General features: G+C 40.2%; 1 long non-coding RNA gene across 2 annotated transcripts; it reads left to right on the forward strand.

Annotated features, from left to right (window-relative positions):
• The first annotated feature begins 4,923 nt into the window (after positions 1–4,923).
• LOC116183867 (uncharacterized) lies at positions 4,924–16,801 on the forward strand. Of its 2 annotated transcripts, none has more exons than XR_004148564.2 (3): positions 4,924–5,156; positions 14,276–14,444; positions 16,668–16,801. It is a non-coding gene; the product is annotated as an uncharacterized LOC116183867 (long non-coding RNA). The 2 variants fall into 2 exon arrangements; XR_004148565.2 differs by lacking the exon at positions 16,668–16,801 and adding an exon at positions 15,355–15,464.
• Positions 16,802–22,894: the final 6,093 nt, after the last annotated feature.

Here is a 22,894-nt window from a genome sequence, read left to right on the forward strand (position 1 = left end):
GAAATTAATCAAAACAGCATTCTGAAAATAAAAACAGGTAAATACTGGAGTTGTTGCCCAACCAGGTATACCTTGTAATGTCTGAATATTTATTCTTTATTAACAGAACAGAATTTAATTGTTGGTAGAAGAAAAAAAAAAAAAACACCAAGGAAATAAAACTAATGACAAAATTTGCATTTATAGTATTTCTGGTGCCTTTAGTGTGGGAGGCCCTATGTTCTGCTTTGGGATCACATGTGGGCATTATCTAACACAAAAAATGTTGTTGAAAGGTGAACACAGAGAACAGAGAATATTTTTGTTGTGATTACTGCTCAGGGATTCAGCTACATATCAGAAAATCTCAGGTACCTAACAGGGACTTTGGGACACCAAATATCTCAGATAAATGAGGATTTTCCTTAAGCTGAAGGCTACTCAGAAGGCTGGACAGGTATTTCCAAATGTCTCCTATCCAAATGAACTGCTTTTACAATACAACATTGCTACTTTTAACGGAAATTTAATCCTTCTTTCACAATAGGATATTTTTAGGATGGGGAAGAATTAGAGAAGGAGCTTTAGGCAAAAATACCAAAACAACCAAACCACAAAAATCAAGATTCCCTCTTACATTCAGGCTGCAAAAATGTCTGCATTGGCTTTTAGTTGGAAAGTAATCTGGCATACAGAAACCAATAAATGGTGGTTTTCCAGTGGCTTCCACCTGATCCAGAGTTGCAAGACAGCAGTAGCCTTTTCAAAGCCATTAATAATGCAGAAGGTCAATATCTAAACAGATATATTGAATTACACTCTGTATCATTATAAAAGCCAGACTTTTTGTATCACAGGTGATTTTTTATTTCTGCCATTTGACCCTTTCAAGCTAATTAAAATACACAGTTTTTTTGCTGTTTTTTTTGTTTTTTTTTTTTTTTATAATATTAAGGATACTATTGTGGGGTTTATCCTAGTGGTTATGCTCCTCAAAATAGATTAAAAAAAAGGCACTACCCACTGCAAAAAAACTATATATATTTTTTTATTAACTTTGCAGCTCCAGTCACTCAACAGAACTCCCCAAACACCAGAAAATCAAAAAAGTTAACCCAAAAGTCTTTCTCAAAGAATATTTTCACAGAAGTGTGAATATTTCACCACAGTAAATTTTTTTTTCTTCAGATAATTATCAATTTATGTGAGTTTAGAGGTATAAAATGTATAGAAATATTAGGAATTCAATTTATGCTGCGCAGTGATCTGCAATATTTCAATATAGCAATCAGTTCATTTTTGAACAGGTTAAAAAAAAAAATAAGGCATTGCATTAATTTGCTGTTATGCATTTCCCCCTTATGTTTTAAAATCCATAGTAATATCAAATTCCAAAGCCACGAAATCTGCTGTCGGCATCTCCCATTGACATTTTCTGTTTGTGTAGAGGAAAATCAGGTCAAACTAAGCCACTAACAGCATCACAGCCCTGTTTCTGCAAAATATTTTGTCACTACAGAATGTGGTGATTTCAGTGCATGTGTTCCAGTTTTCTGAATTTACTGATTGATCTCAGGGTGTTCGAGTGCTGAATCTTTGCTGTCTGAGACCTTAAAAAACACAGACTGTAAAGGTTTAATCCAAACCGCGTTGCCTTCACCCAGATCACATAAAGTTGAGTGACTTAGGTCAACAGGAAGGGATCCCTGATAGTCTTCAAAATAATAGAGAAGCACAAACCCTGAAATTTAAGGGAAAAAATTAAATTAGATTAAATTCTCTTCTACTCAAAACTGCAATTGTAGTATGAGGTTCCTACAAAATCAACTCCTTTTCCTTTTCAGCTAACTTATTTGGTTTAATTAGCAGCAAACACTCCACCGATTCTTGTCCAACAAAGGAAAATTCCATACTTCAAATCTATCTTAAGGAAAATCCCATTCATTTAAATATAGGAATGACAGTTGCAAAACGAAGCAATTTTCCTTAACAATCTGTGAGCCAAAAAGTCCTTATTGGAAGTTAAACTGCCTTTGAGTGGAAGATTATTTTTCCCAAACCATTATGCCTGTTAGCCAGGAATAGACATAGAAATTTCCTTTGGAAACCACCTTCTAAAGGCATAATGAAAAATCCATCATCATGATGATGATTATTATTATTCATAATATTAGTAGTAATAATAATAAGGAGAAGTTCCGATTTTGCTAAACAGGAGAAATGTTGGATCTAAAAATATACAAGGGCATCAGCTCTGTGCTTTTGGAAGGTGGAGAGAGTTGGCAGTAGGGAGGTGAATTCAGATACAACAACTTTACATGAATTTTGTGTTTCAGGTCATGGATTAAAATGGATGAAAAGGCTGAAGAGAAGAAATGTTCCTGTTTCTCTGGCTCTGCTCTGCTCAGCCCATCACATGTGTGACATGTAAATTCAAACCCATGGCTCTCACCAACCGGCCAGCTCAAGTACAGTATGTGACACTTTCTCAGATTCCTACTGACACGCAGATATTGCCAAAAATATCATGTCCGACTTTGCACAAAGCTCCACAGGCACAGAAATATTTATTATAAAACATTTGTCTTCAGAGGAGAATACTGGGCTCCAGGAGAGAGGGGTTTTTATGGTCCAGATTTCCCTGTCAAGGATTACGCCGTCTCACAAAACGTGTGCTGAGCCTCTTTGGCAAAGCCCTTTTCCCTTCATATTTGATGTTTGCTTAGTTTTGTTTGTTTGCTTGGTTTTATTGCTGTCAGTGTTATTTCTGGTGACTACATGACTCAGAGGGACTAGAAATAAAATTAGAGACTTTCACCTCTAGGTCAACAGTTTCATTCTGGCCCAGAATACAGGGACCTATGTAAAAAAACTCATTGATCTCACTCCAGTTCCCAGTTGGCAAGTGTGCATATCACAAACTCTATCATTAAAAAGGGCAATAAATTGTCATCCTTTGCAGCAGTCCCAGAAGTGAGCTCAGTGTTTGCATTGGCCTTGGTGCTGCATCACCCTCTCCAGGAGGGTGTGTGAGGAGCTGGGGTGTCCTGGAGGTCGGGTTTTCCTTTCCCCTTCCTGCTGGAAAGCTGAACAGGGGGCTGGGTTTTGCAGTGCAACCTCCCAAATCAGTAAGACACCCTTCAGGCAGGTAATCAGATGTAATTTCATAACCATACACTGCTTGCTAGCCAAGGCTTTCTTTTCCAAAGGATGTGACCTTGATCTGCATCAGGTTTCTTCTCTCCCCACTAAACACCCTTAGCGTTTCTCCCTAATCACAGGGGTTCCTAATGAATTGCCAAATTCATGGAGGAGAAAGGTGAAGAAACACAAAGAATTGGGTATCTCTGTGTTTAAAATTACCTGTTTGACCTGCTGCTCCCAGAGCCCAGCTCTGAGATAACAGCTCTCTCCCCCACTGAGATCAGAGCCTGGATCTCTTTCCTCGGATGAAACACAGACAAAAAATTGCATCACTGTGATCTATAGCAGTAACAAACACTCCTGCTTCTACAGAAAGATTGGAGGGGGAGCTATTATATTTCATTTTTTGGCATTATTATTGATCCTAACAGGTGTTTTGAACTGCAGACCCCCATGGCTTACAGGAGTCTGCACAAACCCTCAGTTTAAACTACAACAGAGACATCCAACCTTTTTTGTACATCCCTGGGTACTTGTAATCCTCCATTCTCCAGCCCATCATGAAAGCAGGAGCATTTAGCCCGGGATCTCAGCAGCACAACTGGGTTAATCTAATTTATTTCTCCTCCCTCTCCATCCTGCAGGATCATAACCACTTTCCCCTCGTGTTTGTGCGTGGCTGTGAGGTTGTGCAGGTATGACTGAGCTCCCACTGGATCTGGGATCGTTTGTCTCCCGTGATCCAGGCTGGCTGCACCACACGGCAGCACACAGTGACAGTAATTTGCACTGATCTGCCCCCACTGCTAGTCCTGCTGCTACAAATAGCAATTGATTATAATGCTGTAGTGTTATTGACTGTCACTATGAACACAAGCTTTATTTCATTTTTAAAGTAACACGCCGCAGATTTACTTAGCAGGCGTGGAGCAATAACAGCAATAAAAAAAAAAAAAAAAAAAAAAAGGAACAAAATCAAAACAATTTGAGGCGGGGAGGAGGCAGAGGCAGCATTGCATAAAACACGGGGAAAATTAATTAATGTTACCAGATGATTATGATACTGCTGATGAGCAGAAAAGCTGCAGAGGATGTGAAGGATGGTATTTCAGAGAAACAATGCCAATTTACATCACCTGAGGATCTTGCCTGGAGCATTCAGGTCGTGGAAATCTCTCAGATCCATCAGAATGTGGAGAAAAAAAGTGAGCCTATAAAAATCATTGTGATTGTTATGGTCAAAATCTGATGCTGCTGAGGCAGCAGAATGCATTAATGCTGCACTGGATTTGCCCCTTCCTCTGCTTCTCCCTCCCCTCAGTTCAGGATTCAGTTTTTGATCCAGGTTGTTAAAAGAGATCCTATTTCATACATCCCTACATTCTCTTTCTGAATCTTATGTTCTTAGAGCATTAATCTGCAGGATTGTCCCTAGAGTCCATTTGAGATGGGCGCAGAAATTTAGTTCAGGTAATTATCCTTTCTTTTCAAGTGAATTAAGGAACCAGGAATTCCTGCTTATCTGACAGAAGTGTAGATTTCCTTCCTTAATGCTTGTCACCTGTGAGACAAGTCACACAGGTAAATCTCAAACTGTGCCTTTGTGCCCCATCTAAAGTGGATTTTGGATGTCTCTGCGGAGTAATGCTCCAAGGACGTTATAGTTCAGAGAAAATGGTAATGTCTGTGTATAAAATGTGAATTACTTTAATAGGCTTTGGCAGCACAAGTCTCAACAAGACGATCCACCCCTGCTAATCTAGAGCATACGGGTTTTCTCTTCCTTTTTTTTTTAAAAAAAAAGTCTGAATATAATTTCTCTAAGCTGCAATTTATAATGCTAACGTTTTACCATTTTACCCCCCTCATTAAGGAGAGGAAGAAAGCTTCTAAGCCACTCTATTGAGCTGTTGAAAAACGTCTTACATTGAAATTCCGATTTAGAGATAGGCACAATCCATCTGCTTTGCATACCTTTGCCCTTTAAACCAGTATTTGTGATATAAAGAAGCACACAGCTTGCAGAGTAGCTGGTAAGTCTCCTATCCATGATTTTTTGAGGTTTTTCTTCTTTTTTTTTTTTTCCTGTATGTATTTGCAAAGTCAGATTTGTTTCCTTCCCTCCTTTAGGCATGACAGCTTATGAATTATAAAAAAAAACTATCTTTGTGTGGAATCACTGGTGTGGTGATGTTGATGTTGCTTATAACAGCACTGAATATGGCATATTTATCCTATTTTGTGTTTTAGGTTCCACTTATCCATTTATATGTCTTTATTTAAGACAAACTGCCTAAAGGTTGTCTGATCTATTGAAAAAAATGAGACAGTAGGAATGGCTGTACCTTAGATGGTTAACAAATCCTGCTTTTGCTGACTTTGGGGGTTTTTAATGGTGTTTTGTTGCCATTTCTTTATGATTTGCTTTTTACTTTGCAATGCTTTGATTAAGATGAGGCAGTGATTTTGTGGTATACGGTAGTGAACACAAAATTCCTTCTTCATTCCTTGAATGCCTATTGCTGCCTGTGGCCCATGGGGCTCCTACATGAGCAGATCACAGGATCCTGAAGAAGATGTCATGGCTCCCATCCTAAACTGGGGAGCAAATCTTTATGCAGCTGTAAGCCAGCCAAGACCATAAAAAATTTCATGTTCCTGCCTTTAAAAGAATTACTTCTTGTGTCTATAATATGGTGAAAATGGGAGGAGGGGGGCAGAAAAGCTGCATTTGAGGGCTTTTCCTTCTATATGCATTTCAAACAGAGGGATCTTTTTAAAAAAGGAAATTACAGGTATCACTTGTTTTACAACTCTTCCAGAGCTCAAATTAAAGCTTAAGCAGCTATGTATTTATCAATTAGCATTATTTCTCTATCCCTGTCTGACTCTCTGTATTGTTGTAACTCCATCAAATAGTCATTTGCTTTTTTTATGGTAATAATCCCTTCAAATTCACTCCTTTCATCTGGATCCCTGTATGTTATTTGTTGTTCTGCTAAATCCCTATTACAGAGGCCTATGAGTTCCAACGGCCTGATGAATAATTAGAAATGTTTTATCCCTAAGCTTCAAAAGGGTGCTAGAAATAATTATAAGCAAACATTTTATGTAGCATTCCATATCAATCCTATCCCAGCTTTATGTTATTTGTGTTTCAGATAGGAGGGAGAGAGGGAGATCCTGGTTTTCAGCTCCCACAGCCTAAAGGGGACACATGTTGACGTTGCTGGAGCTTTTGGCTTCCTTCTCCCCTCTTCTCTTCCTGGTGGGGTCCTCACCACATCCTAGGCACCTCATGGCCCCTCTGATTTTATGATTTTATAGGAGTGTGGTTAATTACTGGCCAAATATAACGAGTTATTGTATCAGCAAATTCCCCCTACTCTTAGCGGCAACATGCCCCACGGACCTGTGCTGTGTGCGAACAACGCCGCACCAAACCGGACCAGAAAGCTTGAGTTTTGCAAAGTGAAAGTTGATTATTTAGTCCAGACTAGATGTGTCAGTGCAGTCTTATTCCCTAGCAAATTCTGGGAGCTGTAGCAGCTCTAGCTGTCCTTCAGCAGACCAGACTCACGCCACAAAGTTTTTTACACAGAAGGCAAGGAGAGAGAGCTGCATCTCGAAAGCCTACAAAACTAATTGGAACACACCCAATGTCATTACATTTGACAGCATTTTGAGAAATACCCAATCACTTTGTCATCAATTTTCAATTTTGTCAAGAGAAAGTAGCTTTTCATTGGCAAACAACCTGCTGTCCCCACAGTATTTGTGAAAGTGTCCTGGCAGAGAGTAGTGTCATCTCCAAGAACATTTTTCAGGCTCACTTTCTCTATAAAACTTTTATTGAGGAGTTTTTTTAAAAAAATCCTTGAAAATTGTGTTAAGATGAAGGGTTTTCATCCTGAAGATACCAAACCCAGTTATGGCCCAGTATAACAAAGGACATAAATACATGATTAACTTGAAACTTGTCAACGGTCCTTCTAGGTTTCCACTAAAACCAGCGCAAGTTTTGATGATAAGGAATTTTATCTGTTCACTTCAAAGATACTGTGAATGTTTAATGCCGAAAAAGAATGAATTGACATTAAAAAAGGGAGAAAATATTTATCAATCAATATGATGAGGATTCATGTGTGAAAAGCAAAGAACAGTGTGCTCAGGGGTAGCATAGTGATACCTTTCTACCAATCTGCTGCTCCTTTTGTCTCTTTCCCTCTGAGGTGAATTCATTCATGCTTGCTCTTACGTTTCTAGAACAAAAGACAGACTGATTCAGGGCCTGATTTGCTGGAGATCCATATTTTTAATCTATTTCTGTATTTTTATCAATTTGTTGCTTTTGAGAGTAGATCCCTTATTTTGCCATTTCCCCACCTTCATGTTGTGAAGCTGTGGTGTGAAGAAATGTGTGAGAAGGAAACCAGGTTTATTAGAGGTGGTTTTCAGTGTTTGCAATACATGGACTCTAAAAACTGGTGGAAGTATTTTGGCTGGCACAGCAGAGAAGAGCAGGGAGTTTACCAAAACCCATTTATATCAGCTGGTGGACTCCCCCTAGCCCAGGGACAGCACTACAGAATGGCTCCAAGGCTAGTGAGGGAATTCCACACAGGAAAACCTTCCTTTGATGAGCCCTTTGGCAACCCTAACAGCCACTGGGAGATCCAAAAATCTGTGTCTGCCCCATCCCTGGAAGTGTCCAAGCCCAGGATGGATGGTCTTTGGAGCCACCTGGTCCAGCAGAAGGTGTCCCTGCCCATGGCAGGAGGTGGAACATGGTGGTCCTTAAGGTGCCTTCCAATATTGCATTTTTGCTCATGGTGGGAAAATGTGATACTTCTAGGTGGTCTTTTCCTCACCTCTGGAGGTAAAACTCAGACTAAAGTTGCAATGAATTACCTCAAACCCTTTCTTCTGCTGAAACAGGGAAATGGTGTGGAATACTGAAAAAACACTGTAAGAATCCAATGGCTCGTTAAAATCACAGCTGGTAGAATCTACAGTTTTTTAGTTTGGAGTTGACTCCTCTCTGACATTGCCCCTCCAAAAATAACATTAAAACATATATTGTTTGGAAACACTGCAAGCCCACCAAACTCTATTTTATGTGCATCGAAAAGCTTACTTGCTTTTTTGATTAATATGCAAATCATGTGTGCTCCCAACTTTCATCACTGCTTAAATACTGTACACGCATCGTAAATAACCTGCCTATTCAAGTTTTATCTTGTCCACTTTACATTGCACTGCTCTTGTACAGGAAATGGATTGTATTTAATATTGATGGCTCTGTATGTGTCATTTAATCGTCCCTATTGATTGGATTTCATCAGAGTGGGGGGCTCGGACAGAAGCTTTGATTATACTGTAAGGAGTCTTTGCAGTTTTCTGTTACTCAACACCATATCAATGCACCTTCTGGTGTGATATCACTTTCACGATCAATACCTGGAAAGAAAATAAAAAAGAGGCCTCCAGGAAAGGAAAGGAAAAAAAAAAAACTCCTGAATCAGCCTCTAATTCCCTTTCTTCACATAGATTAAACCTCTGCAACTCAAAGACCATTTATTGTGTGGTTTTACATAAGAAACGGGGGGGGGGGGGGGGGGGAAGAAAAAAACCTGGAAGTCTCCATGGGTTGTTTGTTTAATTTCTACATCATTTTTTATTTATAAGCGTCAGCTCTTCCTTTCAGTGTCCCTGACTGATGTTTGATGGTGTGTAATTTTTAACAGTTATATGCCATGTCTCAGTTAACTGTTTCTCTTGATGTAATAATAGTGCTATAAATGTATTACTTGATCAAATGGATGCATAGGGAACATTTCACTTTTCAATATTCTTTCTGCTGAGAGTGGACTGTCTTAGAGCTTTTAAAGAACACCCTTTAAATTGACACTGTCCCATGGTGGCTGGACCTCATCCTCACTCCAGAGCCACTCTGGTTTGTGCTCCTCCATCCCAGCCTCCCAACACCAACCCAGGCAGCAGGAAACAATCATTCCCTGGGGAATATTAATACACAGCAGATGGGTATTTCATGGTGCTGGTGAGAGGGTTTCCCCATCTGGGCATCCTCAGCTGAAATGCAGGCGCTGACGTGCTCGTAAATCCAGCTCCTGGGTGCCTGACAGGAAACATCGTTCAGAGTTGTATCCGAGCAGGGAGAACATACATCGCTCCTCCAAAGCTGTTTGTGCTCTGGTTCTCCTCATTCACTGTCCTGAGATGAAAGGCAGTTTATGGGCTATTTATGAGCTTATCATCTTTTCCACTCTGGTGACCCTTTAACTGAGAGACAACAGTATTTAAGAATAATGGTAATGTTAGTAGCTAATTTTTAAGGGAAAATGGATTTCAAACTTTTTTTTGGAGTAGTGAGGGTGTCACCAATGAAGACTATGAGTGTGGATTTGTGGTGCTCTGGGAGAACAGGAGAATACAGGTTGACCCTTGACATAGAGAATGGTGCAGAGGAAAAATGAGCTAACCTTAGTCTAGATTGCAGTGTCAGTTTAAAACCTCTGACACAGACCTTGACTAAGTTTTCTTGGTCCTTCCAGATGAGTGACCAATGGTGTCTTAGGAATAACTTCTTTTTAACATGCATATTCCTGGAGATATCAGTGCATTTCTGTTGACACAGGGCTAACCTGACACTCTAGTTTTGCACAGAAATGCTTGTTCTTTGACTGGTTAAAAGAGAGCAAAGGGATTAGTGCTCAGTAGGAAGAATTGTGATAAACACAGAAAATAGGTGCCTTGTGTGCAAAACATTCATCAGAGAGGGTTACAAAGCCAGGTGTGGCTCTTTCTGCTGACAGACACCCCCAAATCTGCCCAGCAAAGATACAGGTACAGAAACCAGTGGGTGACCTACCAGACAATCCACGTTTCTTTGCTCCATCAAACACTTTCGGAGATCCTTTGAGTTTAATAAACAAGAAAAGGCTGAAACTGTCAGGGACAGATTGTGTTTCCTTACCTGGAGTGACGTGGAAAGTCTTGGGCTGGTGGCACTGTCCTGTGTGCCAGAGGAGAGCCAGCAGCGTGTCAGTGGGACAATCTGAGTCTCCGTGTGGAGCAGAGAGTGACAGGTATTTACCCAAAAGGGTACAGACGGATGCAAGCATCTGAGCTGCTAGACTGGAAGGCTCCTCAGTCTAAAAAACAAAAGTATGGTGTTAGGAAAGTGCAGTGCCTGAACAGATGTAACTTACTCATAAAAAGAAGTGCCTGTAGGCTTCCTACCAAAGCCAGAAGTGACTTCTAGCCCTGAAAAGACCTCCACTGAGACAACTGGGATTTTGAAATGTATTTTCTCTGCCTCTCTGTTGTTGCATTTCTCTGTTTGAATAGTTGCATTAATATATTTCTGGCAAAACTTGTAGACAAACAGCAGTTTTATTGACAAACATTAATAGAACCTTAATTTTCTTGCTTACATATAGATATTTGCAAGAAAAGATGGTTGAACAGTTATACCAAATAGGGATAGATAGTTTTGTGTATGTTCTGGCCAGTCCCATCATTGAATTTTGACAGTGAGCTTTCTTGGCAATAAAACCCAATAATCCTTGTCACTTGTCATGTGCCCTCCTCCAAATATGTGCTTGATCACCTTCATTGTTTAGAAAACAGGTAAAAAAATCAACAAAATGAAAAAAACTAAAACTGAATGTTTCCATATGAAAATGGAACAAATAGAAATAAATTCCTGAATTAGAGCTATATTTATTTAAGCCTGGTCTTAATATTAGAAGATTTCTGATAAAATAACTGTTGCATCATGAATACATAAATAACTTTGGGCCAATAGGTAACAATAATATACTTTATGATGCTCAGTATAGGGTTCTTCTTTAACTTAATATTTCCAAGTAAATTTAATTACAATGACAGTTAGAGAGACTGGATCAGCCCACCCAAAATTAACTATTAACCAATTAGACTGTAGCGTCTTGTTGGGCATGGTGCTTGTCAGGAGAGAGCCATGACCATCAGAGACATAGGGAAACTGGAAACAGATTTCTTAGAAACAATTAATTTGGCAATTTTAGACAATAACTTCAGAACTTTATTTAATACTACTTGGAAATAGTAGAAAGCACTGAAATATTTACTGAAAGAAGAACTTTGAATTGCATAATATTATGTTTTCTCCTGAATCATCTGTCTTCTGCTGGACACCCTTTGACCCACTGCAGCTGATGCACATTCTCATGCTGGATTCTGCAAATTCCTCTCCTATGGGGCTGCTGAGACCACAAGCCCCCCAGTAATTACCAGATGGAAATGACGCTCAGTCAGAACCAACCTGTGCCACATCCAAGTTGGTGACCTAAAGGTGAAAAGCTTTGATTCCCATTAATAACACTTTGAGTCACTCTGACCTCCAGGATGTGATTAAAAGCCCATTAAATTCCCTCAGTAGCTTTGGCTCATATTGTTTGCATTTTGCATTATTGTCATGCATTGTTTGATCACCTCATTATATTATTCGACTAATTTAGGGCGCGAGCATTTTTCTGTTTTGCGTTTAAGAATTCACCGCGCTAAGAGCTCTCTTCACCTAGAGGAAATATCTTTTTGTTCCACTCCCTATTTCTCAGTGGGTGGACAAACTGCTTCCCTTTGTCTCATGGCTCAGAATAACAAATGTCAGAGCTCGGAACCTGGTAATTTGGCAATTTTAGACAATCGCCTCATAACCACGTTTTAGTACACCTTTGAAGCGGTGGAAGTTCAAAGGCTCCGCGAAGACGAGCGTTGCTTTGCCTGTTGCTATGAGTCATTTGAAGTAATTGGTCCTGTCTGATGAATGTTTTGAACTGAGGAAGTAGTGCTTTATTACCACAATCAGATACAGGTTTTTAGCTGAGGAAGTGGTGTTTTCCTCGCAGATGTAGATGTCTGCTTGATAAGGCAGAAAACAGACAGATGTGCCTTTCTGCACTGGGGATGAGGTGTGGAGAAGGAGCAAACATGAGAGCTGAGAAAATTCCATGAAGCTACATGAGAGGCATTTGGAAGCCTTCCCAGTGAGAAAAATTCTCAAAAGCAAGGAAACTTGCCTTTTAGAGACATAAATACTTAAAGTTTTATATATCAAACAACTATGCCTATCATCAGGTTTTCAAGTGCTTAGACTGGACAAAAAAATCAGATTAAGCACCCTGAAGGTATTTTAAACAATGTCACCTAATTTTAGGCTCAACATCAGGAGTCTGATTTTACATTTCCCATAAACATATGCTCTCTAACAGTTCTAAAAGTTGGGGGGTTTTAAAATGCAATATTATAAGGTATCGTTGCATGTTAAGATGGTTTTTGGAATAATATGATGTAATATTAAAGCCCAGAATTTATGTTCTGTCTTATCAGTGAGTAATGCCTGATGTACTGTGAGGAAGTACCTCTCTTGTAAATATTTTACTAAAATTAGAAAGAGAAAAGTCCTGCCAGAACCACATCTATGCTTTTGGACGTGCATAAGAGCATCCCACAGAGCTGAATGGAGTCTCTGCTCCCCGACAGAGAAGTGTTGAGTTGTGACCCCAGCCTGGGGCTCGCCAGCTCCTGCAGGCAGAAACCTTGTGCTCAGATGTGCTGAGCTCAGTCCATCCATCCATCTGTGCCACAGACAGGAGTGGGAGAGCATTTTTTGGCACTAGGAAGGTTTTCTTTTCTTAGTCCCCTTTGGAATTACACCCACTGGTTGAGGTGGATCTGCACTGTGCCATATCCAGTGGACTCTTCCGTGTTGATCTCCTCTTGAGGCAGTGACAGTGCTGATGGTGGGTGTGCACGTTATTCATTACTGAGAAGGACCTTTTTCTTCTCCCCAGGCAGAGAAATCTTGAGGAGGAATCTCTGCTCCCACTGCTGCACTGCAGAGGCCAGAGAAACACAGTAAAGCTCTGAATGGTAACAGAGAATATCCACTTCAGGGTGTGAGTGGTGTCCAGAGCAGATTAAGGAAAGAAAGACTCATATTTCAAAGGCAAGGAAGACTGGTGTGTGCTTTTGAGTGGAAAGCCAGTACAGCAAGAATGGCACACTCAGGTATTTTGCAGGACCATTTTTTTCCTCTTGCAGGTGGTGACAGAGTACAGAAGTGGCTCAAGTCCAGCCAGTTTCAATAGATCAGCTCCTTTTATCAGTTTTACATTATCACATTTACTTAATATCACATGGAACAAAGTAAATGTCTGCTAGGAAAGGCTGGGCTGCTGCTCAGCTGACAAATGAGCTGCCCAACGTGCTCTATCTCCTCTGAACCCCTGTGTATTCACCTGCACCTCCACCTCAGCCATTTTTCTCTTTCCCATCTGGGCTCTGGTTGCTTTGGCCAAGTGACACCTTCACAAATCAAAGGTTGCATGTGTAAACTTTCCTGGTGAGAGAGGAAAGAAGTTTTGAAGCAGGGAAAAGAACATAGGTGGACACAGGTCTGGAAGGAGAACTCAAGACCTGGGCTGACCCTCATGTACACTGCAGACAGTGCAAAGTCTTCTTTTTTACTCTTTAAGAGCTTTGGCCAGTGATCTGGGTTTAGTTTTCATCTGGGTGAGTGTAACAGGCTCTTATCTTAGCCTGCATTTTGCCCACACAAATATTCAGATATAAATATTTGAAGATCTTTCCTCCTTTAAATTAATTTTCAGTTTTGTAGTAGATCAATGGTAAGAGAACAAAATGATCATAGCAGAGATTGCAGAGAGATGGGCACTGATAGCTTTGATGATGTCTCCAGTATTTTTTGACTGTTGAAAACATCACATTTCCATTTAGTCTAATGAAACGGGGTCTGATCTCATCCCCCATTTGTGCCCATCACAAAGCTGTCACACATTTTGATACAATAAGAATATCCTTATGATCAGTGAAATTGCCAAACCAAATTATGGCGATGGTAGGTTAACCCATCCTCCTGCCCTATCTGAGAGCTGCCACACACAAGCACAAAAACCTTCTTGCTCTGTAGCAGCAGGGGCTCCTCCTCCTTTATATGCTTTATGTATTTTAAAGATAATTAATACTTATTAATAGGTTTTATTCAATTCTTTTCCTTTTTAAATTTATTTTTTAATTTTTAAGCACTTTAACTTAGTAATGTTGTTTTATTTTTTTTCCACAGAAATGTGTAATTCCATTTTTTATCCAGGAGAACACCATGAACAGTTTAAAGGGGCAGAAGTGCAGCAGTTTGGCTGAGCTATTCCAGAAGCTTCCTACAGTTTACTTACATTTCTCCTGGCAGAGCATGAGCTTCCTGTGAGAAGGAAAACCTCACCAATAATTACAAAGTAAGTTGGTGAATAAAAAAATAAAACATCACTACATTTTGCCTTTGCCAACCCCAATGAACAGCAATATAATTAAAAATGGAATTTCAAATTTCACCTTTCCAACAGAATAAACTTGACATCCAGATGTGGGCACAGGATCCACCAGCACTCCCCTAAGCCAGCAGGAATCCTTGTATTATAAAAATAGAATCACATTTCAGGCTTGAGTCTATTACACAGCAGCAGTTCCTGTTGAGAGCATCTCTGGGCATCCAGCTCAGTGATTTCAAAAGAAAAAAGCCTCAGTGGCACTGATTAATGGAAAGGCCTGGATATACTGGTGGATCTGGAAAGCATCTCGTAATCTTTGACAGACAAGATGTTTCTTATTCTGATGGGATTTGATCATTGTTTATGAAATTATGTGAGTGACATAGCATCACTGTTATTTTTATCCTGGCATTACAGCTGGTCTAATAATTTGGGTAATAAAGTTACTTATTTTGGCAATAAATCATCATATGTATCCAGAGTTCTTATCAACATTTTCATTTATTAATATTCTCTGTCAGAATTCTTATCAATATTTTTCCACATTTGTTTTTCTTTTAGAAATCCTCTGATTTAAACTTGTATTAAACTTGTATTAATGCAAACCAGTTGATTTATTTTAAATGGTGACATCATTTTACTCCAGTCTGTAGAGGTTTACACTTTGCCTGAATTAAAGTGTACACACTGACTTTAACAGGAATATTTCCAGTTTATCAAGTGGCTGTTTAGAATACATATTTTTTTTATTATACACCAAATTTTCATTTCCATCTCCATATACACTTACACCTGTGTTTGAACCTGTGTGAGTATACACTTGTTTTCCTCATTTTCCCATATGGTTTCTGCCTATTCATCCTTTCCTTTTCCACAGAAGAATCACAGAATCATGAAGGCTGGCAAAGACTCCCAAACTCATCCAGCCCAGCTTTCTAAACACAACTGAGGAAAATATTTACAATGGTTTTATTATTAAGAATGTTGTTTAAGAAAAAAATAAAAAAAATAATAAAAATAACTGAAAATTATAACTTGTAATAACCTATCTCAAAATTTCTGAAAACCAGAAAATCCTCAAGACAGAACAATCTCTTTGACAGCTGGATGGGTGAGTAACACATCACATTTATGCTGGGAAAGGAAAATGAAAACCCATCCTGAAGGAACAAGAAGTGGGGCAAAAACACCAGAGGTTACTTTACCATAAGTCAAGTCCAGCCAACTACTACCAGTAGTAACTCAGATTTCAAGGAAAGCTGAGGACTCCTGAAATAATGAAAATTTTCTTCCTGAAATAATGATCAGCACAGGAAAATGAAGACATTCTGTGGATGAACAGACCATTGCAGGCTGAACATGATCGATTCTACGTGGAGAGTTAATAATTTATCATTAAGGAAAAAACTGAGAAAGAATTTATGCTGTCAGTTCATGCAGTGGGGATAAAAGAAGATATTTATTTAGTCCTGTTTTTGCAACAATAAAATTTGGATTAATTTGCAACAGCAGCTCAATGGAGATGTCTGCTTCATAATGGGAGGGAAGGCAAAGAGGGAACCATGGAGCAAATATAATTGTCTTGAAAGCTGTGGTTTAACAGAAACAAGCCTGGAAAAGATTCCTTGAGCCACTGAGTTAAGCCCAACTCCTCCTTCTCTCACTGTATAAAATTCTCACCCGAGCTCACTCTGAAAGAACTGGATGTAAATATAAATCTTCAGCTGAAATACAGCAGAAGTTCTACAAACCCCAGCATGTTCACATCTGTCACAGCCACTTTACACTAAGACTTTAAGAAACTTGTGTTACAGCTCAGCCATCAGATTTGATTTTCCTACCACCTTGAACACCTAAAAAGATTTTGGAGGCATATATATATATATATATATTTTTTTTTAAATCATAAAGCAATTTAAGTCCTGTTGGTTGAGCCCTGATCTGGCTCATATTTAAGCATGTGCTAAACTTCACTCATATAAGCAACCCCAGAATTGACAGCAGGGCTTCAAAATGCCATTTTGTGCCTCTGAATATTGAAAAATCATGGCTGGTTTAAAAATATCCATCAGCCTAACCAGCACAGCACAACGCAAAGTGTGTCAGTCCACTGACAGAGAGGAAAAATAGATGGAGAGCATTGCTCTGAGTGGGCAGGGATGACAATCAGAAGGAATAATGTCATTCCAGGTGTGGGAATATTTGTGTTTGCTCTTGGTGATGATGGCTGTGACACCCAGCCCGTCCTCAGTGCTGCGACAGCAAGGGAAGGAGCTGGAATGCAGGAAACAACTCCCAGTGATACCCACAGGTAAAAATTATGAAAACATATTCAGCAGTTACAGTTCCTTCAGTCTATCGGCTGCATAAAAGGATTTATAAAAGAAGCCTAAATACATATTTAACCAATTGACCAGAATGGCACTGAAGGAGTTTTAACATATTTTGAAAAATTGCCTAAATACATATTTACCCAATAGACTGGAACAGCTGCTTCAGAGCCTCTCTGGTCTCTTGGGTCTGTAATACGTGTTTTTAAAAACTGCCTGGCTATATATTTACCCAATAGACCAGAACAGCTATTAAGTAAATAATGCACATTATATAACTGTCAATGTTCTTTTTTTCCCCCATCCCTTTTAAAAATAATAGAATAAAGCGGTTTTTAAAATATAAAAATTTAAATATGAGGTATTAATTAAGATCATGAAAGGTCTGGAGTGTGAGGCTGGTGTATGTGTGTCACACTGGAAGATATCTCAGATCACCAGAGTGCTTTTGTGTGTGTGTTTAAAGTACAGGGCACTGTCAAGTACATCAGAGCCTGGGGTGCTTAATATAGAAGATAGAACAGCAGTTGGGAGTTGGAAAGGTCTGGCAGAAGAGAGGGGAGGGAAAAGAAGGGAAGATATGAATCATAAATTCCCAAGAAGGATGGGTAAATCAAGCAGCTGATTTTGAGAAAGCCTAAAGATAGTACATGAAACACTGAAAAAAAAAAAAAAAAAAAGGCAGGGGGTGGGCATCATGGCATCTGAGGCCTGCGTATCAATACCTCAATATACTCCTCAGAAGGACAAATGGTGCTTTGCCTTCCAAACTTAAAAAGAAAATCAGTCCTGATTGTTGAACTATTAAGGTTTGACCTTTTCTTAGGATGATACAGCCACCAGGATAATGTCTCCTTAAATCTTTATATATGTTTTAAACCATTAATTAATGACAAATTATAATGTCTTCTAATTGGGATTTTTTTTTCCTCCATAAAATATTTCAATTCTGAAATCACAGTCATGGAGACATTGATTTCTTTTTGATCTGAGCCTATTTCAGATTGTTTTGAAATAGTGAATCTGTGTTGCTTCTAGTGTCTGTCCTGCAACATAGTGAAGGAAAAGCTGTCTTCAAAAATAATGCTGTCACTTCTGCATTTTTTTTTTCTTTTGTTTTTTAATTAGGAGACTCTCGGTGGCTGAAAAAACGAGGAAGGCTTCTCACACTTTGCACAAGAACTCCAGGCTGACAAAAGATGAAGAATAGTTAGGAAGAGACAGGAAGTGGTGAATGAAAATTTTACTACAGGCAGGTTTCCACAGAAAAAAGTTTCTATTTCCTGGCCAGGCCTTGTCTTACAGTGAAATTTCTTTGTCTTCCTGCTTATCAGGTTGCTCAGCAGACACAAACGTGTTGGCACAGCGCAAAAGACAGCCTGTGACAGGGGGAAGAGGTCCTGCAACACCTTGGATTAAAGTTCTTCTTGGGGTTATCCCTCCAGGTGAGAAGTGAGGAGAGATGGGTGGATGATGGATGGATGGATGGATGGATGGATGGATGGATGGATGGAGGATGGATGGATGGATGGATGGATGGATGGATGGATGGATGAGGGATGGATGGATGGATGGATGGATGGATGGATGGATGGATGGATGGAGGGATGATGGATGGATGGATTAATGGATCAGAGATGGATGGATGGATGGATGGATGGATGGATGGATGGATGATGGATGGATTAATGGATCAGGGATGGATGGATGGATGGATGATGGATGGATGGATGGATGGATGGATGGATGGATGGATGGATGGATGGATGATGGATGGATTAATGGATTAATGGATGGATGCATGGATGGATGGATGGATGGATGGATGAAGGATGATGGATGGATGATGGATGGATGGATTAATGGATCAGGGATGGATGGATGGATGGATGGATGGATGGATGGATGGATGATGGATGGATGATGGATGGATGACCCTCCTGCACTGCTTTTACAGCTTTTTGTATGTCACTACAAGAGCTGTTGGGTGCAGTGGAGGTAATAATGGTGAGGAAAATCCAACAGAGGAACTTCAAGGTGCTTCATCTTTCCTTTATTTTTTTCTTCAGCTTTGATAATCAAGCCCATAAAAGAAAGATGAGCAGCAAAACCACTGCTGCTCATCAGTTCAGTATCACTAGAGAGGCTTTTGGCTATTTCACAGTTTTAACTCATTAAACCCTTATCAGCCAAAGCTTAGCTCTTCATTTATTTAATGAGCCACTGAATGTCATTAACGACATAACCTTGGACAGACTGCTCTCAACCAAGAGCCCACTGTCAGTGCTGACTCCACTGTCCCAGGTTGCTCCAAGCCCTGTCCACCCTAGCCTTGGACACTTCCAGGGATCCAAGGGCAGCCACAGCTTCTCTGGGCACCCTGTGCCAGGGCCTCACCATCCTCACAGGGAAGGATTTTCCCAATTAAACTATTTTCCCAGTCATTATCAACTTCATGTGAGCTCTGATACGGCAGCTGATGGGTGAAAGAATCTCTAGCCTATTATTACCCTCCACTCTACAGTTCCCATTTCCTGAGCTTTTTAACTGAGTCCACTACACCAGAAAGAGTAAAATGAAGGTAACATTAATCAGTGGGTGTCTCTTACCCATAAAGTTTAGAATAAATATATATTTATATCTAGCCATCTATTTGTTAAAGTAGGGCATTACTTTTGTTGTACCACTTCCAAACTCGCTATTCACTATTTAGCAGCCTTCCTGCAAGACACAAAATCCATTGTGTAATAATTTCTAGCAGGCTGCAGGAGTGTAAAAGTAGACAGTGTTTCCTTCAAAAATGGAATCATCTTTCACAGATGTAGATGTGTACTTGTTATGCCAAGATGAGACAGATGTGGCTCTATTCACTCAGGGACAGGTGCGGAGGAAGAAGAGATAAAACATTTGTAGAAAGTGTAAGCAACTGCATCGCTGTTGTTAAATAAATAAACATTCTGCCAAAATGAAAAAAAAAAAAGTTTATTTGCTTATTTTTTTTTCCCAGAATGTTTATTTTAAGCTGCAGCTTAGCTGTGATTTATTCAGATTTATGTTCCCGTATCAATTTAAATTTATAATATGCATTCTATATATAAACATCTGTTTGTATATAATCAGGGGAAGGTGCATTGGCACATATGGGTGTAAATGCACACACACATTTTTCATGGAAAATGGGCTCACAGGCACGTGCAGGCAGCTAATCAGGTGAAGATGGGAAAATATTTTATTAATATAATGAGGCTTTGTGTGTGCATGAGCAGGGGGTGGGAGGGAGAGGAGAAGCAGATGCTTGTGTTGCCTAACACAGATGAAGCTGGTTCAAGCTCCAAATTGCAGGAGAAAAGCCTAATTGCCCTTTGACCACACGGACACTAACAGGAAACCTCCATGCAGAGACATCCTTGGGGAAAGGGTAGGATAGTTTGGGCCATAGGAAAGAGCTTAAAGCTGGTTAAAAGCTGGCTCCTGAACTCAGAGCTCGGGAGTGGCTGTGGAACAGAAATGAGAGTGATGCTGGGGGTCCTCATGGGGAGGGAGCAGAGTGCAGAGCAGGGACAGTAGGTGGTTCCATTGTTGGGAGATTTATTCCATTTATTAACTGCTTTATCTGTTGGTTTAGTTTTGTTTCATCAAAAACACTGTCGCTTGCTCAGCCAGACAAGGTGGGAATGCAGGGAAAGTCAAAAGTCACCGAAATGAAGGGATAATGGGCAGATCATGACATCAGCTTGTCCTCTAACCACAGGAAATCTCCATGCCTGAGCTGGAGACACCAAAATCACTGTCCTTGGGGACTGCTGTGTTTTCCTTGTGCTTGGACTGGGGAGCCATCATTGGGTCCTCGTGCTTGGACTGGGGAGCCGTCATTTCATGATGAAAGCGAGAATGTTTCTGTGTTTTGGTGAATATATGGTTCTCCTGACAGCTACTGTAGGGTTAAGAGGCCTGGGCCAAGTTTTTTTGGTCCATGAGGAGAATTCATAGTAGTCACAAACCATTAAAAAAATGTGCGAGGCAGGGCTTGTCCTGCAAGGGAAAGCAGCTCACCCCATCCTGACCTCCTCTCCCCCGGAGCACAGGCAGGCCCTCTGCTCGCTGGCCATCTCCTGCTTGCCAAGAGGATCCCTCTGGACCACTGATTTTTGGCATTCATGGGATTTCAGGCGCTCCACGTGAGGTCATCGAGCAGGCGGAGCCCAGGCGTCAGCGGGAGCCTGGAGATGTTTATCCCAGGCTTTCACTGCATCATTTTGGGGAGCCCCACGTGCTCCCTGTGAAACTCAGAGCCCTCAGGTCCCTTGGCTAGCACTGCTGGGTCCGTATTGCCCATTTGGTGCCCAGCTTGATGCTCGTTTGCAAGCGGGGTTCATTAAGGAGGCTGATTCCAGGGATTTGAGGGTGCCCAGGGCCTCGTTCCTCCCAAAGGCAGCAAGAGAGGATAAGTGCAGACAAGAGGAGAGGCACTGCCATAAAGCCTGGCTGAAGCTGGATTACTTTCCTCTGAAATATTTAAGGGAGATGGGGGAGGGAAGAAAGCAGGACGGCAGCAGAGGCAACTGGAAGGAGGAGTGAGGATCCACAGCTGTGAGGAGGACTGGGAAGAGGAGGGGGAGGAGAGGCAGAGAGAGAGAAGGATGATGTGATTTAAAAAAGAAGAAAAAAAAAAGTATTAATCACAGCTCCAGAACAGGAATCAGGGTGGGAATCAGCAGCTGGGAGAAGGGAAGAAAATGGAAAAGATTATTTTTCATTTGAAATACATTTCTTCAATCACAAGTCTGCCTGAGAGCGGGAGTTTGCAGCTGGGCACAGCAGAGGTGTCCGTGGTTAGAGGAGGAACGTTTTGATGAGCAGAGCGAGCTCTGCAGTCAGCTGGGCTCCACACAGGGTCGGAGCAGGTGGGGGACTCTGTGGCCAACACGAGGTGTCACTGCCAAGGGCTGTCAGACCAAAACACTCCTGCATTCCCCTCCTCTGCAGCACAGCTACAGACGGACTTTATTCTGCTGTCAGGACAAGGAGCAAGAGCCACATTTGAAAGGAAAGTCAAGTGACTTTTACATTTCTACAGACTTGTCAGCTCAAAGCTTTCTCTTTTTTCCTTCCTCTTACATTAAAGGAGGGAGGGTGGAGAAAAAAGTAGCAAGTTTGTTCACCGTGTGATTTCTTTTTTTCTCTTGTCTTTTATAGCTTCACCAGTGAATCCAGCTTAACAAAAACATTTCCCTTTGTAGGCTGAACATTCAAAGACTTCACTCCTTTAAGTCCAAATGTGAGTTGCCACTTTGTTTGAATGCCAGGAATCATATGATTAAAGAAAAATTAAAAATCCAGGTAACAAAGGCATGATATAAATTCTCATGAAGTCATGAGGAGTAATGACTGTTTAGTAAAATTTCTCTTTTTTTATATATGCCCAGCATGTGATATATGGGACTTACCATGTATGTCATCAGGAGTAGGAGAAAGCAGCCACTGGTTATGCTCCCCAGTGAAGCTGAGAGCACAAAATATGTCACAACAATATTGTTACTTCCTTAACATTTATATTTTCTAACACCCAAGCACTGATTTGCTCCTTATTTAAGCAACATTTTCTTGATAAATTAAAAAAGCAGCAATAGCCATTACTGCAGGCTATATACAGCCTCTAATATCACTTAAGCATATTACAGAATATAATATCTGGTACTTAACGACTAACTTGCATATGAAAGCTCACATAATGTCTCATAAAACCCTTAAAATGGCTTCAGTTTAAGAGTCTCTTTAAAAAAAAAAAAATACCTTCAGGGAATATTGTAAATGAAGTAGCACTCCAGCCTTAGAAAAAAAAATCACACACTTGCAGAAATTTTTAATATAAATTGAACACATTAAAAATTAATTTTGCATGACCATTTCGCATTGCAGTGCCAATGCATAGTTAAGATAAGGCCTTAACTCTTCTTTGTTTAAAGTAACATGGAAACATCTCTCTCTCCCTCCCCATTATCTGTACATAATTATAATTTTTATTAATCAGAAATTGGAACCCCATCTTCTGATAATGACAGCCCCAGCTGGAGATCAATGAAACCC

Source organism: Lonchura striata, chromosome 8 (genome assembly GCF_046129695.1).
Source record: "Lonchura striata isolate bLonStr1 chromosome 8, bLonStr1.mat, whole genome shotgun sequence".
Classification (NCBI taxonomy): Eukaryota; Metazoa; Chordata; class Aves; order Passeriformes; family Estrildidae; genus Lonchura; species Lonchura striata.